This window comes from Lepisosteus platostomus, chromosome 18, assembly GCF_059453375.1.
Source record: "Lepisosteus platostomus isolate fLepPlt1 chromosome 18, fLepPlt1.hap1, whole genome shotgun sequence".
NCBI lineage: Eukaryota > Metazoa > Chordata > Actinopteri > Semionotiformes > Lepisosteidae > Lepisosteus > Lepisosteus platostomus.
The window spans coordinates 17,091,443-17,098,889 of record NC_142628.1 but is presented as its reverse complement, the minus strand read 5'-3'; the positions used below and the strand labels follow the sequence as shown (position 1 = coordinate 17,098,889).

General features: G+C 49.6%; 1 protein-coding gene across 9 annotated transcripts in view; it reads left to right on the top strand.

Moving 5' to 3' along the window:
- Positions 1-877: 877 nt before the first annotated feature.
- dagla (diacylglycerol lipase, alpha) overlaps positions 878-7,447 on the top strand; it is a 59,225-nt gene continuing 52,655 nt past the window's right edge. For 8 of the 9 annotated variants that reach the window (XR_015928090.1, XR_015928086.1, XR_015928087.1 and 5 more), the window contains exon 1: positions 878-1,866. The gene's annotated coding sequence lies outside the window, so the exon portion shown is untranslated. The remainder of the gene's footprint in view (positions 1,867-7,447) is intronic. The other variant, XM_088611332.1, reaches the window with a different exon arrangement.

Here is a 7,447-nt window from a genome sequence, read left to right as displayed (position 1 = left end):
GTTAGTATGGGTGGTGTATTGTGTGTGTCAGTGTGGTCAGTGTGTTAGTATGGGTGGTGTATTGTGTGTGTCTGTATGGTCAGTGTGTTAGTATGGATGGTGTATTGTGTGTGTCAGTGTGGTCAGTGTGTTAGTATGGGTGGTGTATTGTGTGTGTCAGTATGGTCAGTGTGTTAGTATCGATGGTGTATTGTGTGTGTCAGTATGATCAGTGTGTTAGTATGGATGGTGTATTGTGTGTGTCAGTGTGGTCAGTGTGTTAGTATGGGTGGTGTATTGTGTGTGTCAGTATGATCAGTGTGTTAGTGTGGATGGTGTATTGTGTGTGTCAGTATGATCAGTGTGTTAGTATCGATGGTGTATTGTGTGTGTCAGTATGATCAGTGTGTTAGTATGGATGGTGTATTGTGTGTGTCAGTATGATAAGTGTGTTAGTGTGGATGGTGTATTGGGTGTGTCAGTGTGGTCAGTGTGTTAGTATGGATGGTGTATTGTGTTTGTCAGTGTGGTCAGTGTGTTAGTATGGAGGTTGCAGTGTGTGTGAGTGTGGTCAGTGTGTTAGTATGGAGGCTGCAGTGTGTGTGAGTGTGGTCAGTGTGTTAGTTGTAAACCAGGAGTGTGTTGCAGTGGGCTGCAGGGTGAGGGCCGGTGCTGTCCAGCAGGCGGTGTGAAGTCTGAGTGCAGGGATGGGCAGGGCGCCAGGCTGGTTGGGACAGTCTCTGCACAAATCAGGACAGCGACCCGGCGCGCACGTCTGGGACAGGCGGGGGACACACCCGTCTAATTGGAGTTTCCGAAAATCAGGAAATGACGCAGCCCGGCGCCCCTCCCCGCTATTCTCAGAGCCGGAGGACGCATCCCAGCGCTTCCCAGCGGGAGCGATTGCGGGAAGGCTACGCCTGCAGCGTACGGGCAGCGGTTGCGGCTGAGCAGCGCGCAGCTCCTGCAGCCGGGGAGGAGAGCGAAAGCAGGGACTTACGCAAACAGCGCAGCGCCGTGCAGTGGTTTGCGATAACAGGAGTCTGCGGCGGCGGAGCTGCGATAGGGAATACCGACATCCATCCGCAAGCCTCGCTGCTTTAAAAAACGTAATCCGCACAGCTGTCCGTCTCTCGGGACGGGGCTCGGTCCGGACTGCCCGGTTCGGCTTCAGGTCAGTGAGCCACAGCAGCGGGGCCACGCCGAAATGTCATTTTCGTGCATTCGAGTCCCGGAGAGGAAGAGAGGGAGACGGGGCTGCATGAGTCGCTGTGACACACGCAGAAATGCCATCGATACACTGTGCGGTTTGCGTTTTTAAGCGTCAGGCTGGGGCAGGCGAGGAGGGCGGCCGCGGACAGCGATAGAGACAGCGGCGTTATCTGTGGTCTTATCCCGAGCAGAGCAAACATCTGGCTCCGGCACCGCCTGCACACACACACACACACCGACCTGCTACCGGCTACCGGCTGCACACACACACACACCCACACTGACCTGCTACCGGCTGCACACACACACACCCACACTGACCTGCTACCGGCTGCACACCACACACACCGACCCGCTACCCGGCTACACACACACCGACCTGCTCCTGGCTGCACGCACGCACACACACACACCGACCTGCTACCGACTGGGTACCGAGAAGTACACACGAAGTGTGGTTTCGGGAGAAGTGCGCGTCTCTAACGCGGATCTTTCACATTAACATGAACGACAGCGGTGTCGGCCTTGATTCGGCTACTTTTCTGTACTGAAAACGGACCACCCCACCCTTTCCGGCCTGGATCGGGGCGGAGGGGGACGCCGCGCTCGTTAGAAGGATGGGAAAGCGTCCGGAACCAGCGAACTGGGCCTCGGGACGATACTGTGAGGTATCAGGTGAGTCTGTCCGAGATGCGTCCTGTGTTCCTCGGCTTCAAGTGTGGCTTGTGTCCAGTAAATAAGAGAGCAAGAGAGAGATTATGGAGGCTGTCCAGGTGTGTGAGAGGCTGTCCAGGTGTGTACAGACAGGGTCTGCAGTGAGAGTCTGTCCAGGTGTGTGAGAGGCTGTCCAGGTGTGTACAGACAGGGTCTGCAGTCAGAGGCTGTCCAGGTGTGTGAGAGGCTGTCCAGGTGTGTACAGACAGGGTCTGCAGTGAGAGGCTGTCCAGGTGTGTACAGACAGGGTCTGCAGTGAGAGTCTGTCCAGGTATGTGAGAGGCTGTCCAGGTGTGTACAGACAGGGTCTGCAGTCAGAGTCTGTCCAGGTGTGTACAGACAGGGTCTGCAGTCAGAGTCTGACCAGGTGTGTACAGACAGGGTCTGCAGTGAGAGGCTGTCCAGGTGTGTGAGAGTCTGTCCAGGTGTGTACAGACAGGGTCTGCAGTGAGAGGTTGTCCAGGTGATACCTGTAAGCACCCTGTTTCTGTGACGTGTTTACAGTGTCCTCTGTGTGTCTGCCTCTCTGAGACAGACTTCACTCTCTGATTGTGTGTCACACCCAGCAGCTCCCAGCTGGCAGCCCTCTGAAGCCCAGCAGGTGTGAGCCTGGTCAGTACCTGGACGGGAGACTCCTGGGAAAGCTGAGGCTGCTGCTGGAAGAGGTGTTAGTGGGGCCAGTAGGGGGCGCTCACCCTGCGGTCTGTGTGGGTCCTAATGCCCCAGTAGTATAGGACACTATACTGTATCTCGTCCTTCGGTTGAGATGTAAAACCGAGGTCCTGACTCTCTGTGGTCATTAAAAATCCCAGGGCGTCTCTCGAGAAGAGTAGGGGTGTTACCCCAGTGTCCTGGTCACATTTCTCCCTGGTCTTTACCAGTCATGGCCTCCTAATAACCCCCCTCTCTGAACTGGTTCATCACTCTGCTCTCCTCCCCACTGAGAGCTGGTGTGTGTGAGAGGACTGGAGCATCATCCAGGGGGGGCTGCACACTGGTGGGGGTGGAGGGGTCCCCATGACCTGTGAAGAGCTCTGAGTGGAGGGGCCGGAAAGGCGCTATATAAATGTAAGGAATATTATTATGGAATGGGAGTTGTGTTCCTCTTTGCATTTGTATTAGCAGTGCTCATACCGTTTAGCTCCTTGTTACCTGGGTTAGTATGAGTTATTTACACTGGTGACTATGAGTGTACAACATGCAACACCTGCACTCTTTTCTGGGTTGTAAATGCAGGAAATGCTGCTGTACATAATTTGCAATATTTTAACTAAACATTTCTAAAAGTTTCAAATCATAATCTATAAACATCAAGTTCATTTAACACGTTTTGACGTGAACAGTTCATTCACTCCTAGGGTATATCATTGAGCATCACTGAGTATACAGTACAGAGGTGTCATCGTGAAGCCCTGGTGAGAGACGTCCGGTGACACAGCTGACTGATCCACTCCGGGTTTTACAGCAGTGCCGGTCGCACTCTCATTCCTCCACAGACTGATCCACTCCGGGTTTTACAGCAGTGCCAGTCGGACTCTCATTCCTCCACAGACTGATCCACTCCGGGTTTTACAGCAGTGCCGGTCGCACTCTCATTCCTCCACAGACTGATCCACTCCGGGTTTTACAGCAGTGCCAGTCGGACTCTCATTCCTCCACAGACTGATCCACTCCGGGTTTTACAGCAGTGCCAGTCGGACTCTCATTCCTCCACAGACTGATCCACTCCGGGTTTTACAGCAGTGCCAGTCGCACTCTCATTCCTCCACAGACTGATCCACTCCGGGTTTTACAGCAGTGCCAGTCGGACTCTCATTCCTCCACAGACTGATCCACTCCGGGTTTTACAGCAGTGCCAGTCGGACTCTCATTCCTCCACAGACTGATCCACTCCGGGTTTTACAGCAGTGCCGGTCGCACTCTCATTCCTCCACAGACTGATCCACTCCGGGTTTTACAGCAGTGCCAGTCGCACTCTCATTCCTCCACAGACTGATCCACTCCGGGTTTTACAGCAGTGCCAGTCGCACTCTCATTCCTCCACAGACTGATCCACTCCGGGTTTTACAGCAGTGCCAGTCGGACTCTCATTCCTCCACAGACTGATCCACTCCGGGTTTTACAGGGGTTCAAGCCCATTTCTCAACCATCAGTGTTCTCAGACAGACAGATGAAGATCAAGCAGAGTTTGTAGACTCTCCTGCTTGGTGAGAGCTGTGACAGGACCAGAGCAGACCTGCAGCCAGAGGACTGCGGAGTGGGTCAGTCTGCTAACGCAGAGTCTCTGTCTCCTCACTTCTCCAGTGGGCTGTTTCTCTGTGTTACATAATGGTGGCATTAATAATAGATCACGTCTATAACCACACCTGTCCTCCACCACTGCCTCTGCCTATTGTATTGTTCAGTACAGTAGGTACATGAAATCCTCTCTCTCTCTTCTTTTCTTTCTTCTCTTTTTCTCTGTCTGCCTCTTAAATCCTCTCCCTCCTGCTCCCATCCTCTCAATTCAATTTCAGTTCAATTCAAGAAGCTTAATTGGCAGGACAGATGAATTACAGTGTTGCCAAAGCATACAGTATACAATTAACACAACATCTACAGACATTTACAATACAGAGACATCATAAGACATTTACATACAAACATATGGAGCATTATATAATATATAATGTAATTCACACTGTATTATTATTATTATTATTATTATTATTATTATTATTATTATTATTATTATTGAGAGACAGGCTCACTGTCTGTTCCTCAGGCTGGGACAGGAGTTCACACACTGTATTATTATTATTGAGAGACAGGCTCACTGTCTGTTCCTCAGGCTGTGACAGGAGATCACATACTGGGCTGCCAGTTCAACTGAGTTCCATCCTCCCTCTCCCAGTAGGATTGGGACCCGTTGTGATTCTGGCAGGTGTGGGAACTCTGGGACTAGATTTCTGAATTTCGGGAAGAATGTTTCTCTAATCCCAGAGTATCTGTCACAGTGCAGTAGGAAGTGCACCTCTGTCTCTCTTTCTCCCCGTTCTTGGCTCAGCAGGACTTTGTGGTGGTAGGAGTTTTGGTTGCTGTTATTTAAGTGTAGCCAATACTTTAATACTCTCTTCTGTACGTTTATCAATAAAGGGTATTGGCCTAATTCGGCCCTGCACTTGCTGTTCGGAGTTTTTCTATGCACATAATAGTAATAATATTAATAATAATCTTTATTTTATATAGTGCCTTTAAAGGTGGCTTCTCAAAGTATCGCAACAATACAGAAATACACAAGTTGTGCACAGTGAGGATACAGAGTGAGAGAAGACAGCAGATGGATGTACTGAATCCAGCAGGAGCAGAGGGATACAGAGCAGAACCAGTGAAGTAAAGGCTCTTCTACAGGAGCAGGTTTGAAGTTTGAAGGAGTTTAGAGAAGGAGACCCTCTGATATCCTTGGGGAGACAGATCCAGAGCTCTGGGGCGCAGCAGGAGAAGGGCCTGTCACCCACAGAGTGTAGATGGGCTTGGGGGACAGACAGGAGACCAGAATCAGAGGAGCGAAGGTCGCGAGGTCAGGAGTAAGATGACAGTAGCTCAGACAGGTACTGAGGTGCCATGCAGAGCCTTATAGCTGAGCAGGAGGATCTTGAAGTCAACACAGTTTGACAGGAAGCCAGTGCAAGGACTCCAGGAGAGGAGTAATGGAGGATGGAGGAGGATGTTTTTACAGAACTCTGTGTGCAGAGTCTATGGGGTGTTTGTCCCATTGAGTGTAATCCTGGTCTGAGAGGGGACCCCTTACTTCACTGCTGTACAGGGCAATGGGTTGGATTACACATTTGCCAGGCTCTGCTGCAGCCCCTGTTCTGTGGGCGACAGCAGGGCCAGGTCATCTGCATAGAGCAGGAACTTGATTTCTGTGTCATGTAGTGTGAGACCAGGAGCTGCAGACTGCTCCAACATTCCTGCTAATTCGTTGATATAGATATTGAACAGTGTTGGGCTCAGGCTGCAGCCCTGTCTCACCCCACGGCCTTGGGTGAAGAATTTGGTCCTTTTGTTTCCAATTTTCACTGCACATTTGCTCTCTGAATATATTGATTTCATTATGTCATACACTTTGCCCCCTATGCCACTTTGGAGTAGTTTATAAAACAATCTTTCATGCCAAATCGAGTCAAATGCTTTTTTGAAATTGACAAAGCAGGCAAAAATTATTCCTTTGTGTTTTTGGTGGACGTGTTTGTCTATCAGTGTGTGTAGGGTGTAAATCTGATCAGATGTGCGGTGATCTGGTAAAAAGCCAATCTGATTTTTACTCAGGACATTGTGTTCGGTAAGGAAGGCCAGTATTCGTGTATTTAGGATACTGCAGAATACCTTCCCCAGGTTACTGTTCACACAGATGCCCCGGTAGTTGTTGGGATCGAGTCTATCTCCACTCTTATAGATGGGCGTGATCAGTCCTTGGTTCCAGGCCTCGGGGAAACATCCAGCTGTCATGATGAGATTGAGGAGTTTGAGCAGGGCTTGTTGCAACTTTGTGCTGCTGTGTCTCAGCATCTCAATGTTGACTCCATCTTGGCCACAGGCTTTGCGTGGTCTGAGGGCCTGGAGTTTGTCCAGTAGCTCCTGCTCAGTGATTGGGGAGTCTAAGGAGTTTTGGTTGTCTTTGATAGCCAATTCCAAAATTTCTAGCTTTTCATAAATGGTGTTTTGGTCTGATTGATTTGTATTTGGGAGCATTTGGTATGGACTTTTGAAATGTTTGCCAGATTGTTCCATTTTGGATGGCCAATTCTTCTGGTTTTGATTTATTTAAATTGCTCAACTTCTCCCAGAAACAGTTCTGATTTAGTGACTCCTCAGTTTCTGTGAGTTGTTTGTTTATGTATGTGTTTCTTTTCTTTTTCAGCATGTGTTTGTAAAGTTTTAGCATGTCACGGTACCTGAGTCGCAGATCTGTGATGTGTGGTTGTCTGTGTTTTTCATTTGAGATTTTTCTGCTTTTCTGATGTTTTTGCACTCAGTATCATACCATTTTTTTGCTTTTTTGGTAGTTTTTTTTATTAAGTTGTTTTTAGCTTAGATTTTGATGCTAGTTTGAGAAATAGGTGATTTAGTTTTTGTGTGGCCAAGTTGATGCCTAATTTGTTGGTTTGATACGGAGTGTTTAGGAATGTGTCCAACAGTGTCTGAATTTCTTCATCTCCCAGTGCAGTTTGGTATCTGTCTAGGCTGTCGGTGTCCCATCTGTACGCCTGGTTGAGCAGCTTGCACCCGGTGCTGTTGACCGTGGTGTCATGGCTGCACCTGTGTGAGGTGACCGGTGTGGTACAGAGGGGACTGTCTGAATACACCAGTGTGTCCCTGTGTGAGGTGACCGGTGTGGTACAGAGGGACTGTCTGAATACACCAGTGTGTCCCTGTGTGAGGTGACCAGTGTGGTACAGAGGGACTGTCTGAATACACCAGTGTGTCCCTGTGTGAGGTGACCAGTGTGGTACAGAGGGACTGTCTGAATACACCAGTGTGTCCCTGTGTGAGGTGACTG